The 14,873-nt window shown below is 46.9% G+C and overlaps 1 pseudogene; it reads right to left on the reverse strand.

Moving 5' to 3' along the window:
- Positions 1-2,426: 2,426 nt before the first annotated feature.
- LOC113937020 lies at positions 2,427-2,899 on the reverse strand (annotated as a pseudogene).
- Positions 2,900-14,873: the final 11,974 nt, after the last annotated feature.

The raw sequence follows: 14,873 nt of genomic DNA on the forward strand, positions 1-14,873 counted from the left end.
CGCCGTGAACGCCTTCGGAGCCTAGGGAAATGGAGGGTTCGTTTATAGCCCCCAGTCTCCACCCCGAGAAAGGAAAGAACCTGGAGTTAGATTCATGAAGGCTCTGAAACCTTAATGTGTAATCCGACAGTGCAGCCGTTTTTGCAAAATTGATTTGGGGGGAGATTATACCTCTGAGTCTCTTGTTTCCCCATCTGATCAGTACAGTACATCACATCTCGGGGGGCTTTTTTTGAATATGAATTGAAATGATGCAAGCACTTAATAAGTGTTTCCTAAATCCGAATTTCTCTGCTCACTTCTTGACCAGATGGCGCCTTACAGGGATGCTCCAATCCTAATTCCTTTGTGTAAAAGTTCAGGTGAGACTCCCTTTGCCTTTTTTTTTTTTTTTTAAGATTTTTATTTATTTGAAAGAGACACAGCGAGAGAGGAAACACAAGCAGGGGGAGTGAGAGAGGGAGAAGCAGGCTTCCCGCTGAGCAGGGAGCCCGATGTGGGGCTCGATCCCAGGACTCTGGGATCATGACCTGAGCCCAAGGCAAACGCTTAACGACTGAGCCACCCAAGTGCCCCTCACTTTGCTTTTTGAAAAGACATTGACTTTGAGTGAGATATTTCCCCTCCCCAGCCTCATCTAAAAAAGTAAGATGTTAGGTTAGATCAACTAGAGGCAGTTTAATTAAGAGTATGGACTTTGGCCTCGGGAGTCCTGGCGCCTGACTTGTGTGTCCTTGAGCAAGCAAACCTTAGTTTCTTCATCCATACAATGGGTATAATACCCACCCCGCATGGTTGCCCTGAGGATTAAATGAAATAATTTTTCACAGTACCTAGCAAACACCCATACAGAGTAAGTTTTTTTTTTTTAACAGATTTTATTTATTTATTTGAGAAAGAGAGAATGAGAGAGAGAGGGAGGGAGAGAGCATGAGAGGGGGGAGGGTCAGGGAGAAGCAGACTCCCTGCTCAGCGGGGAGCCTGATGTGGGACTCGATCCCGGGACTCCAGGAAAACGACCTGAGCCGAAGGCAGTTGCTTAACCAACTGAGCCACCCAGACGCCCCCCAGAGCAAGTTTTCAAAAACATTTCCGGCTTTTAACTCTCTTTATCATTATCTCAAAACCTTTCAGCGGTGACGATCTAAAAATAGATGACTTCTCAGGCACCAACTTCCTTACACCTGGGCTCAACCACCAAAACTCTTGCATATCTCAGACTGCACTTTGTAATATAACCATTTGACTTTCTAATCTACTGCCGTCAGGGGAGGGCCAGCTCCTTGAGGCATTCCTTACACACCATTTGGAAGCTGAAGGGAGCTACGAATTAATGAGTGCCTTCCAAGTGCCAGATGCCAACATTATGAGGTTTACAGATGAGAAAACAAGCTCAGAGAGGTGAAGAGATTTGCTCAGGACTACGCAGGTAATCAGTAAAAGTGGATTCAACCCCAGAACTCTGCCTCCAGAATCTGTGCTCTTTCTAGAAGTTCCCACTTTGGCGAAACAGGCAAGCAAAGATAGGCCAAGGGGCAGGTGGTACAGGCCCACTGCCGAAGGGAGGGGTTCAGGTGGAAAGTGTGACTGGAAGTGAGAGGTGGGAGAGCCCTCTTGCCACTGAGCTTCTCCCTGAGGCTTTCTGGGGCTTGAGATACATGAGTTGAGAAACCTTTAGGTTATGCTGGGCCAAGTGTTTTGGGGGGGTTGGAGCCACGGTCAGCAACTTTATATTGTCACCTTGTTTATATTCATTCTGCTCTTGAAGGTAAGCAAGGATCAACAGCGTGCGAGGTGGGGGCAGGGGGTGGTCTGGCCTCATGAGCCCTGCTGTGGTCTGCCTACTGCCTCCCTCCTCAGCAAGACTGGGGAGCATGGATTGGCATTTACCCGGGCATCAGGGTTTACCACATACCTCCCTCCTACCCAGGACCTGAAGCACAGCCTAAGATCCTGGAGAAGCAGACACTCAACAAACACCTAGTTCATGTGAGAGAGGTGGGAGCCCTCTACCCTGGTAGGCCATTTTATTAGTTTTTTAAAAAAACATTTATTGGGAGAAGTCAGAGCCTTATTATAAAACAAGTATACATTTTCACATAGAAACTTGGAAAATAATTATAGCCATCATTTATCGAGGATATATTATGGGTCAGCATAACTTACCAAGTCTATAAAGCTGGGATCTGTCACTTGTAGCTGGCTGTTCTTTTTTTTTTTTTAAGTGGAATTATTTATTATTCTAACCAAAGTATAAAGTATGGAAAATTAGTGTATCTGAGTCATCCAAAGAGTAGAGAAAGTTTTAAACTAGCAGATTTCAGTTTTTAGCACCTTTGAAAAGAAACAGAGTTAAGACGGGTGGCGGCACAGGCCTGAGCACCTAGGGTGACCGTCCTTGGACGTGGCTGTGCTGTTCCCAGAACAGGGCAGTCACCTGGCCGTCGTCAACGTCGTGGCTGCCACGACAAACGCTTGAAGAGAAGGAGAAGGGTGTTCGCTGGACCCCCACTGGCCGCTGGGAGAGGAGGATCGCGCAGACGCAGGAGGCTCAGATGGACAGCCCGAAGGCGCTGACGAGGCAGTACATGGTCTTGTTCTCCCACCGCACGGTGCAGCAGCCATCAGTAGAGCTGTCCGTGTGTAGAAGCAGGAACTGGCCGTGTGTAAGCCCGCTCCGTTCTTCTGCATAATCACACAGGTCACGATGTATTTAAATGGCTTTCCCAGCTTGGTGAGTTGGCTTAAAGTTTGTTCTACGACGTTTGTGGTCCACTGATTTGACTTTGCTGTGCTGATAGGCATTGCCGCGGATCGCGCTCTCCATAGCCTCTTTTACAATGTCGCTCACTTCATCAACAACAAAAGCAGCCTCCTCGCCAGCCTGGTAGTCTTCCATCTTCCCTCCTGCGCGTCGCCTCCCCGTAGCTGGCTGTTCTTGCTCAAGCTACTTCACTAGCCTCAGTTTCCCTATCTATAAAATAGAGATACTAATAGAACCCACCTCATAGGATTATTTTTTTAAAGATTTTATTTATTTATTTGAGAGAGAGAATGGGAGAGAACATGAGCAGGGGGGAGGGGCAGAGGGAGAGGGACAAGCAGGCTTCCTGTACAGAGGGGAGCCCAACGCAGGGCTCGATCCCAGGACCCTGGGATCATGACCTGAGCCAAAGGCTTAACCGACTGAGCCACCCAGGCACCCCTTACCTCATAGGATTATTGTGCAAATTAAATCTCATAACATTGTCACATTATTTATTTTAAAAAGGTGTTTTCCAGAAACAAAGTTATGGAAACAAAACTAGATTCTAAGCTCACCTAATAGTTATTTTTCTTAGATTTCACTATCCCTCATCTTGGGTGGTGCTGGAAATCTTTGCAAGGTCTCTAGGCTCACATGGGACTTGAGTGTTGGGAGGACATTAGAGGCCACTCTGTCTAGCTTCCAAGAATTCCTTCTGGACATCTGGGGTGGGGGACACTCGACTCTGGACTGGGAGGAGGGAAGTCCTGACCAAGGCTCTCTCTGGGCCTGTTTACCCACATGCAAGATGAGGAAGTAGACCCCAGACCTGGCATTAGCTGATTCTGGAAGTCTCTATTCTTGGGAATGGACAGAGTCCTCTGCTTTTAGGCCATTTCCTGAAAGACCCTTATCAATTATGACCCCTTTGGGGTTAAAGAGTTTATTGGGTCCCAGCAGCTGAGGAGGGAAAGGTAAATAATAAAGGAGAGAGAAGTCCTTGAAGTCCATACATTCCTTTCAGAATAAAACCCTGGCCATCTCTCCCATCTTCCCCTCTTCCCACCCATATCAAGGCTGATTTATGCATTTTTATGCCCCACCATCTCTAGTTTGACTGGCATTTAGGGCCTTCAGAAGGATGCCCTCCATCCTTCTCAGTGTTCCAGAAACTATCATGCTCTCTCCTATGTTCAGGCCTCTCCTTCCAGTGAGAACATCCACCTTTGCCTTTTTCCCCTGGGAAAATCCCCCTTAATCCTTCAAGGACTGGCTCAAGTGTTCCTTCCTCCATGAATACGCCCACTCCTCCCAAGCAGAATTACACTCTGCGTTCTAATGGTCCTGCTGCCATTATGGCATTTCTTCTTCAGTTTTGTGATTATTACAGTATACGTCTTCCTCTTAGACTATGAACTAAAGTGAAGAGACCCTCACTCATTCATCTTGCCTGATACACAGTAGGCGTCAATAAATTGCCTGAAATGGATGGATGGGTAGATGGGCAGATGGATGGACGGGTGGAGGAAGATTTACCTTAAGGTGCTCTGTGGTACTGTTAGATCACAGCCCTCTCTTAGTGGGGATGAAAGATGCAGGGCAGACCATATTGTAATATGTGCAGCAACCCCCTTCCCTTCCCTCCCAGGGCTTAGACCCCAGTGATAGGTAATTGAGGGCTCCTCCTGCTTCTCTCCTGAAGCAACACCCCTCCAGGGGCCTCAAGACTCCTGCCCCCTCCCTCCCCACTTCCTGGCTTTCTCTCACCAGTTTTCACTCTCAGTTCTTTTTTCTTTCTTTCCTTTTAGCCGGGGATGGAGGCCCCTAAGTGCCCACCCAGGTTTTTCTAAAGCTTGCAACAGGAGGCTTAAAACCATAGAAGGGAAGTAGAGGGGTTTTCTTTTACTACCTGGCATGCGAATGAGGCACAAAATAGACAAAGGAAGGGTGAGTGGGTGAGGCTAGAGCTGGGCTTCAGGGACAACCACTGGATCCTCGAAGAGGGAGAGGGGCAGGGAATCAGTGACTTCTAGGGCAGCCGCAGAGGTTACATACATAGCTGTGGCTTCAGATAGACCTGTGTTCAAGTTCAAATGAGGCTGGCTCCACCATTTACTCCCTTGGACAGGTCACTTAATATCTAAGCCTCAGTTTCTTCATCAGGAAAATGGAGATAATTAGAAAGTCTATCGCAGAGCCCCACTGAGAGAATAAAGTGAGAGAATGTATAAAGAATAGAGCACCATCTAAGCAGCTTTGTGATTTATCTCATCCTCCACCCCTCCCTGGGACTTCATGGCCATCCCCACTCCAAATCCCTTCTGCTACAGTTTAGTCACCGGCTTGTCTCTCCCCTAGCCCTCCTCCCATCCATCCTAGATTGATACTGTGAAAATTAATAAAGGGAAACCTCACTAAAATGTAGTCAGGAGGCCCAGAAGGGGAGCTCTCATGCCATATCACTCAAGGCCAATTACAGGAAGAATTGTCAATTGCGGACCCCAAGAAAATTAGTGTCCACAGGAAAGAATCATCAATTACAGGCCCTAACAGGAAGAGGGGTATATTGCATTTCCTACAAGAAAACAACTACTCCAACAACTCAGCCAATGAGAAACTGTCACCACCTTGAACTCATGCTTTTCTTCATTGGACTTTTGTTCAAAACAACTCCTCCCAACTTTTTCCTTCTTCTCCATAAAATAATGTTTCTCTCCTTTGTTGGACTAGCCTATGGTATTTGCTGTAAGTTGTTTGTCCTAAAGTGTAATTCTCTACTTATGCCCAAATAAACCCATTTTTGCTGGTAAAATAACTGACAGTTTTATTTTCAAGGTTAACATCACCTGGTGTCAGAAGTGGGATCCAGAGACGACCCTATCCCCTCCCCACTGCCCAACAACTCCAAGGCTGGTGAGCGAGCAGGTGCCAGTACCCACCGTGACCACTGAGCTCGCTGCTTTCTTACTGACACTGGAGCTTGAAGGTGAGTCTCTGCTGGAATTTGAGCTCCACTCTCATTGTGTTTTGTGCTCTCCAGGCTTTATTCAAGATCTGTTTTAAGGATTTGTCCTTTCTGAGAGTACTTGTCTGGCTTTTGGTTTGAATGCTTTGGGGAACTGGGCTATTCCTATTGGAACTATGCTGTTTAGGATTTTTTTCTCCCCCCTCTAGAAAAGCCTGTAAGAACTGGGATCCCAGTAATCAAAATGCTTTGAGAGTGCATCCCCCCTTTCTGGCACCCCAGCTGGTTTTATGTTTAAAAATTTCAGTCCCTTTTCATGTGCATTTCTAACTAAATGGATCACTTAATCAAAAGTAATTTGGAACACAAATGCTCATTATGGGGAGCTTTCAATCACCCCAAACTTACTTTTCTCAAAACTGAATTGAACAGCTATGGTTCTGAAATTGTCAAAATGACATGAAATGCCTCTTTTGCTGTTTTAAAGCTTCCAAATGTTGTCAGGAATCTAAAATTGCCTCTCTACAAAGCACAATTTCTGGACTGAGGGAAACAAACAACTAAAGATAAAAGGGCTTATGAGTCCTCTCTTTTTCCCTCCCCCGTTTCCTTTGTTTCCAAACACACAGTCCCTTTAAAGTTAAGTCTTCTGAGGATTCAGACAACCCCCAATGTCTTCTGTTCCCTGGATGAAGGCCAAATTGTGAGCCATAGTTAAAGGGTTTCTTATGAAACTGACTGAGGACCCTCATACGTTTGCTGAAGAACTAATAGCTATTCAAACTTACCAACCTGGTTTCTCAGATTTATATCAGTTAGTTTGTTGCTGAGGACCAGACCAAACCTTGGCTAAAACTTGCCTGATGGGCATATCATGAACAGGATTTAAAAAAAACAAGCCCCTAACTTATGGCTAGAATACTTGCTGAAAACCTCCACTGAGCAATGGTGATAGCTTTCCCCAAGCCTCTTAATTGGGACAAAATTCAGGCTTGCACACAAAAGTCTGATGAACCTGTTCATGACGATCGTAATCAACTTCACATTGTTTTCAAAGAAAACTCTGGTCTTCCTTTAGATGCTGGATCCTCTCAGGGAGACTTTCTTTATTAATGGGCTGAACCAGGATCTTTCTCTTTCAGTTAAAAGGACCAGGATGGAATGGGAAACTGTCCACTCCAGATTTAGTTAATTTGGCAAACCAGGTCACTTGCACCCTGGATGAGTCACCTAAAAGAAAGACTGCTAAAATTAATTTTCCACTCTGGCAAATCAGACCCCTAAACAAGACCAAAAAATGTCCCAGTTTCAGCTATTATTGCAAAGGGCCAGGACATTGGAGAAAAGATGGTTACAAACTCAAGTGCCCCCCGGCATCTTTAGCCCCCTAGCCAGCCTTTCCAATGTCCTCCCAATTCCCACTGTCGGGGCTCTGAGGAACTACAGAGGCTCTTCCCAGTCCTTCCTCTATCAGCTCAGAGTAACCACTCTCTAGAATGAGAGTGAATCTCTGTCCTTACAGAGATACCAGCCCTACACTATCAGTGCTCAGCCCCACTGCAATAAAAGAGCACCTGCCTTGGGGCACTAAAACAGTTTGCTCACTTTGGCGGCACATACACTAGAACTGGAATGATAGAAAGATTAGTCTGTCCCCTGCGCAAGGAGTACTAAACAGCTCAAATGGAGGGGTCTCTAGTAAACCTCAACAAGTTCCTCTGTACCTATTCTCTTTCATTTTGCCTCTTTGAGAGACACACCTTTTTCTCTGAAGTTCTTCTGTCTCTATTCATTTATTAGGCCAAGATTTCTATTTTATTTTTAAGATTTTATTTATTTATTTATTTGAGAGAGAGAGAGAGAGGGCACAAGTGTGGGGAGGAGCAGAGGTACAGGAACAAGCAGACTTGCTCTGCCCAATGCAGGGCTTGATTCTATGACCCTGAGACCAGGACCTGAGCCAAAATCAAGACACTCAACGGACTGAGGCACCCAGGCACCCCATCAGGCCAAGATTTCTTTTTTTTTTTTTTAAGATTTTGTTTATTTATTTGAGAGAGAGAATGAGAGATAGAGAGCACGAGAGGGAAGAGGGTCAGAGGGAGAGGCAGACTCCCTGCTGAGCAGGGAGCCCGATGTGGGACTCGATCCCGGGACTCCAGGATCATGACCTGAGCCAAAGGCAGTCGCTTAACCAACTGAGCCACCCAGGCGCCCAGGCCAAGATTTCTTGAGAGAACTACCATGCCAGAATTTCCTTCTCCCAAAAGGGGGAAATAATTCTAGAATTTGACGGTAGCCATCAAAATAGCTAAGCAAGTGAATTAATGAGTTTTGACTTTTTAAATTTGCTCTACTTCTAATGGCACGATAGCTGAATCTGGGGACAATGATCATTAGTCCCTGTTGGATCAGGTACCACCCTTCTTATGGGCAAAATCTTCAACTGATATTGGCAGAATCCATAGAGCCTACCTCCCCTGCCCCACCTATCCAAAATACAATCTGTTGGCACTGCTCCCAGACACTTTGAATGGCCCAATGGACCTTTGAGTTTTGACACTTGCCCTGTCTCGTCAATATAAATATGTTTTAGTCGTGATTTGTGTGGGGTGTTTTTTGTTTTGTGTGTGTGTTTGTGTGTGTGTGTGTGTGTGTGTCTGTGTGTGGTTTTTTTAAAGATTTTACTTATTTATTTGACAGAGAGAGACACAGCGAGAGAGGGAACACAAGCAGGGGGAGTGGGAGAGGGAGAAGCAGGCCTCCCGCTGAGCAGGGAGCCCGATGCGGGGCTCGATCCCAGGACCCTGGGATCATGACCTGAGCCAAAGGCAAATGCTTAATGACTGAGCCACCCAGGTGCCCCCATGGTTTGTGTGTTTTCTCACTGAATTGAAATCTTCCCTTGTAGACAGGCCATTGCCTCTTCTGTGGCTAAAATTCTGTTAGAAAAGATTATCCCTATCTGGGGAACCCCTCCTGAACATCATAGTGATTGGGGAACCCGTTTTACTGGGCAGGTGCTTTGACAAGTCTGTGCTGTTTGGCCAGTTTTGCAATACTTTCATTGTCCATGCCATCCTAAATCCTCAGGGCTAGTCGAACATGGCACTATTAAAACTCAATTGGCAAATTTGTAGAAACCCTCCAAATACCTTGGCCTGACGCACTGCTATTTTTCCTTCTAAATCTCAGATCCACCCCCTTGGGAACACATAGATTCTCACCCTTTGAGATAGTTACAGTAGGTCCAATGCACTTGTCCCCTGCCTCCTTTGACCCACAATTAATAAAAGAAGTTGTACTTCAATATGGTAAAGGCGTAATTTCTTCCATTAAAAATAACCACGCTGGGTGGTACTGGCACCAAAAAGACACATAGATCAGTGGAACAGAATAGAGAACCCAGAAATGGACCCTCAACTCTATGGTCAACTAATCTTTGACAAAGCAGAAAAGAATATCTTCAACAAATGGTGTTGGGGAAATTGGACAGCCGCAGGCAGAAGAATGAAACTGGACCACTTTCTTACACCATACACAGAAAAAAACTCAAAATGGATGAAAGACCTAAATGTGAGACATGAATCCATCAAAATCCTAGAGGAGAACACAAGCAGCAACCCCTGTGACCTTGGCTGCAGCAACTTCTCTCTAGACACGTCTCCAAAGGCAAGGGAAGCAAGGGCAAAAATGAACTATTGGGACTTCATCAAGCTAAAAAGCTTTTGCACAGGAAAGGAAACAGTTGACAAAACCAAAAGACAACTGACAGAATGGGGAAGATATTTGCAAATGTCTTATCAGATGAAGGGCTAGTATCCAAAATCTATAAAGAACTTAATCAAACTCAACACTCAAAAAACAAATAACCCAGTCAAGAAATGGGCAGAAGACATGAACAGACATTTCTCCAAAGAAGACATATAAATGGCCAATGGAAACATAAAACATTCTCAACATCACTCGGCATCAGGAAAATACAAATCAAAACCACAATGAGATATCACCTCACACCAGTCAGAATGGCGAAGATTAATGACTCAGGAAATGACAGATGTTGGTGAGGATGTGGAGAAAGGGGAACCCTCCTACACTGCTGGTGGGAATGCAAGCTGGGGCAGCCACTCTGGAAAACAGTATGGAGGTTCCTCAAAAAGTTTAAAATAGAGCTATCCTATGACCCAGCAATGGCATTACTAGGTATTTACCCAAAAGATACAAGCGTAGTGATCCAAAGGGGCACCTGCACTCCAATGTTTATAGTAGCAATGTTCACAATAGCCAAACTATGGAAAGCCCAGATGTCCATCAACAAAATGAATGGATAAAGAAGATGTGATATATACATACAATGGAATATTACTCAGGCATCAAAAAAATGAAATCTTACCATTTGCAATGACATGGATGGAACTAGAAGGTATTATGCTAAGTGCAATGAGTCAATTAGGGAAAGCCAGTTATCATATGATTTCACTCATATGAGGAATTTAAGAAAGAAAACAGGATCATAGGGGAAGGGAGGGAAAAATAAAATAAGACAAAATCAGAGAGGGAGACAAACCATAAAAGACTCTTAACTATAGGAAACAAACTGAGGGTTGCTGGAGGGGAGGGGGGTGGGGGGATGGGGTAACTGGGTGATGGGCATTTAGGAGGGCATGTGATGTAATGAGCACTGGGTGTTCTATGCAACTGATCAGCCACTGAACTCTACCTCTAAAACTAATAATATACTATATGTTAACTAATTGAATATAAATTAAATTAAACAAATAATAACCATGCTGGTGCACCTGGGTGTCTCAGTCAGTTAAGTGTCCAACTCTTGATTTTGACTCAGGTCACCATCTCAGGGTTGTGATTGTTAGCCCCAGGTCAGGCTCCATGCTGGGTGTGGAGCCTGCTTAAGATTCTCTCTCGCCCTCTCCCTCTGCCCCTCCCCCCACCTTCTCTAAATAAGCAAACAAATAAATAAAGAAATAGAATAACCATGCTTTGGTAGAGCAATCTTTTCATCTTGCGCTCTTGGGAGATGAAGACCTTAAACACCATACCCTGCAACCTGGAGATTTTGTCTATTGGAAAAGAGACATTCCAGAAAGACTTTTCAACCTCGCGGGAAAGGCCCCTCTCAGGTGTTCCTAGCCAAACTCCCGGGCCTAGACTCTTGGATTCACATGACACAAGTTCGGAAAGCACGAAACCCTGATTGGACCCGCCCACCACCTGGTGACCTGAAAGTCAGGATTTCCCGGAGTCTGAGCCGACTACATCCGACAGTGTTGCCAAGATGTCCAGACTAGGCCTGTTAGAAGGTTCAGGATTCATAAAAGTCTCTCTTTTTCATGTGAACTCTTAACAGACTCTGAATTCTTATCCAAATTCATATTTTCTGAATTTACAGCCTTACCAGCTATATTACTGATAACACATTTCATGTCAAAGAGTCCTTTTGAGATAAGAATACTGTGGGTTTTTGTTTTTTTTAAGATTTTATTTATTTATTTGACAGAGAGAGAGAGACAGCGAGAAAGGGAAGGTGAGCAGGGAGCCCGATGCGGGGCTCGATCCCAGGACCTTGGGAACATGACCTGAGCCGAAGGCAGACGCTTAACCACTGAGCCACCCAGGCGCCCCAAGAATACCGTTTTAAAAACATATTTGAAGTTTTGCTGTTTTGCAAAAATTTAACCAACTATTGCTTCATGGTCATACCTGCACTGTGTCTTCACAAATGCCCTCTGTGAATTCTTTCAAAGGGCCCTTGCGGTATTCACTGTTTTACGTTCATGGCCAAGTTAAGAAGGCACTTCCAGGAGGCATAGGTCATTGGGGGTTTGCCTCCACAGGGGGAACTTTTCTCCCCTATGTTGGAATAAATGCCAATATTTTTCAGTTGGCTACTTTCAGGGCTAGGGTCCTGGTTTGGAACCACAAATTGTATCTTTGGAATTGTCGTATTACTTTTGATTCTGTACTTGTTGCCTGCCAGACCTTTCTAAAATGATATAGCCAAAAAGGAGATGATCTCCGATACTACGTTCTTGATAAATGTGAACTAAAGGTGGGAAGTGCCTGATAGTTCTCCTGCTTCCCCTCCTCCTTCCTCAAATGGGAATTTCCAACCTGTACAATTTCCTTGATTTGGGAAATGACCCCGAGGGAAGGCCCCTTCTGGCACTGGGGGACAAAAGGTCACTGAATTAGGAAAACCGGACTCTTGATCAGGGATGCTTTTGGAGAAAGATCTTGATCACAAGGAGGGAAGTGTGGAAAGAAAAGGAAACCTTACTAAAATGGAGCGGAGAGGCCAGCAGGGGAGCTCTCAGGCCATATCACCCAACCTCAATTACAGAAAGACTTGTCGGTTACAGGCCCCAACAGGAAAAGGGAAGCAGACCACCCCAGCAGCTCAGCCAATGAGAAACCACCACCCTGGACTTGCCGCCTTCTCTCCTTTAGACTTCTGTTCAAAACAACTCCTCCCAGCTTCCTCCTCCTTCTCCGTTAAATAAGGTTTCTCTCCTTTGTTGGGCTAGCCTCTGGGTTTTGGTGTAGCTTGCTGGCCCTGAATTGCAATTCTCTTCTATTCCCGAATAAACCCGTTTTGGATCAAATAACTGTTTCATTGTTAAGATCAGCAATACAAACTACCCATCTGCTATTTTCTGTATCCAAATCACAAAATTCTAGGCCTTAAAATAATCATCCACTCCAGTCTTCTCACTTGAAAGGTGAAACCTGAGGCCTGGAGGGAATGGGCTCACCCAGAAGTTAGGTCTCCGGATTCCTAAAGCTGTGCTCCTTTGATTTCGCAGAAATCTATTAACCCTAAGTTTTCATGGTCCCCAAACGTTCATTCTGAAACTGTGGAGCCAGCTACAACCTTACCTTGAAACCTAAGCCTATCTCAGCCTCTTTTTTAGCTCCTATCCCCTGCTCCAATATTCTTAATTATATTGCATTTAATCCTCTGGCAGCTCTTGGTGTTAAAGATTCCGAGAGGCACAGTTGCTAGCCCAGGTCTCAGGGTGGATAGGTAATTAGACCAAGATTCACTCCCCATTCTGCAAGACGCCCAGCTCAGGGCCCTGCTCACTAGCCCACAGAGGCTCCCTTGGTTTGCCCACCTCCCATCCCGACACTTCCTTCAGTCCCTATCCAGAACCTACCATCTACAGTGGGCCTTAGAACCTAGGGCCTGGTGTCCTCAGTCATGAGGTCTGTAGAAAGGTAGAAGCACCCCACCCCACACCCATAGGCCCTCCTTCTTCCTGCTTCTACCCCGCCTCCCCTGCCTCCTGGTTCAAAAGCAGCCAAGCCAAGAGGCCTGCAGACAAGCCTGCGCTCATCTCTAGAAGCTGCTACCAAGACAGCCACCAAAATTCTCCAAAGATGAAGGGCTCCTTCTTCCTCCTACTCACCATCAGTCTCCTGGTTCTGATGCAGGTAAGAACAGCCCCTTGGAGCACCCTGACACCACCACCCAGGACTCCCCAGACCTGCCTGGTAGGGGAGGGAAGAAATGCAGGCTCCTGGGCATTCAGCCTTCTTCCAGGAGAACAGAGGGTCCCAGCAGGAGAACCCAGGACTCAGGGGGCCTGGTCCCAGCATTCCAGCCCTTCTGGCTGGGCACAGACTGCTTGAGGCTGGGGAGCGTTCGCAGGGTGCCAGGCACAGTGAGGCCCACGGGGGGGTGATGTGGAATAGGAATGACGAGGCTTGGGGAGACAGCTCAGAGCGAGGATGGCATCAATCCCCAGGGAAGCTGGGAAGTGGCCCTGTTGGGAAGGGGCAAGGACAGGTTCAAGGGGAGCCAGATCTGGTCCTGGAGATAGCAGGGAACCACCCCAGGCAGAAAAGCCTGTGTGTTCTGGAATGCAAAGAAGATAGAAATCTCCCACTCCAGAAACAGCTGGAGTCTCAAAATCAACTGCTATTCCAGGAGGCAGCTTGGGAGCATCCCATGTGCCCTAAGGGTGCTAGTCCGCATAGGAGACCAGAGCCATCAAGTTCTAGATCAAGAACAGCTTGATCAGGCATCAAGAACAGCCTGATCACCATCAAAAACAGCTTCGTCTCCATCAGGAGCAGCTTTACTTGTAGACTGGTCAAGCATTGAGAACAGTTTGATCACCATCTGGCGATCTCCTCGGGCAAGAGGTCACACCTTCCCCACCTCCTCGCCCACCCACACTTTGCCAGTTTCTTCTCCCCACCCCTGTCTCACACGACCTCAAGACTGTGATGGGCTCATTTCAGAAGATGAGGAAGCAGGCTCAGAGAGGCTAAGCCCCTAGCCCAGCTAGTCAGGTCAAGGGCTGAGACCACAGTTTCCTGTCTCCCACATGCTAGAGGCGCTGGTGGCTTGGCGGAGATGAGAGGAAGCTTCCATGGGAGGCAGGGGAGGGACCGCCTTTGACCCTGCCTGTGTCAAGGCAGGAAGGTCCTGTCCCCACAGGACCTTGTGGCAGAAGTCGTGGTCACGGGGGACAGAGAACAGAGAACTATTGTATCAGGGTAGGGGCACTAGGTCTCTAAATGACCTGAGCTTCGAAAGCCCCTGAGCTTGCTCCACTTCTCTTGCAGGTAGAAACTGGAGTCCTGGGAAATGGTACCACGGCTGCCACCACCAAGAAACCCAAGAGTGTGTCCCCAGCACTCAGCAACCTGGGCGGTGGCAGTGTCTTTCTCTTCCTGGCCAACACCCTCATCCAGCTCTTCTACCTCAGCTGAGGTGACATGCCTCTGCCCTAGCCCCGGGCCCCATTAGACATCTGCCACCATCACTAGCAAGAGAAGCCCCCCCGCCCCACCACCACCACGTCCCCGGGAGGGGTTGATGCCAGAGATGCCCAGGCTGTGGGAATTGAGAGGCAGTGCCTTGGAGCTATGGAGGGGCAAGCGCCACCCAGCTGGGGATGAATAAAGTTGTCATGTACTTGGAGTGGGGTCCTGTGTGTGGTCACTGCACATCGCTGGGCTCCAAAAGCCTGGTTGGCAGCAGCACCAAGGATCTTCCCTTGCCCCCATCAGCAGGAGAGGTAGCAGCAGAGAGCTCCTACCCTAGCGTTCCCGCCCCAGAATCCCAGGGCGGAGGCCTCTCCCCTCAGGATCACCTTGCAGGGACATGGCCCAGAATCTGCCAGCCTCTTT

This window comes from Zalophus californianus, chromosome 4 (assembly GCF_009762305.2).
Source record: "Zalophus californianus isolate mZalCal1 chromosome 4, mZalCal1.pri.v2, whole genome shotgun sequence".
NCBI lineage: Eukaryota > Metazoa > Chordata > Mammalia > Carnivora > Otariidae > Zalophus > Zalophus californianus.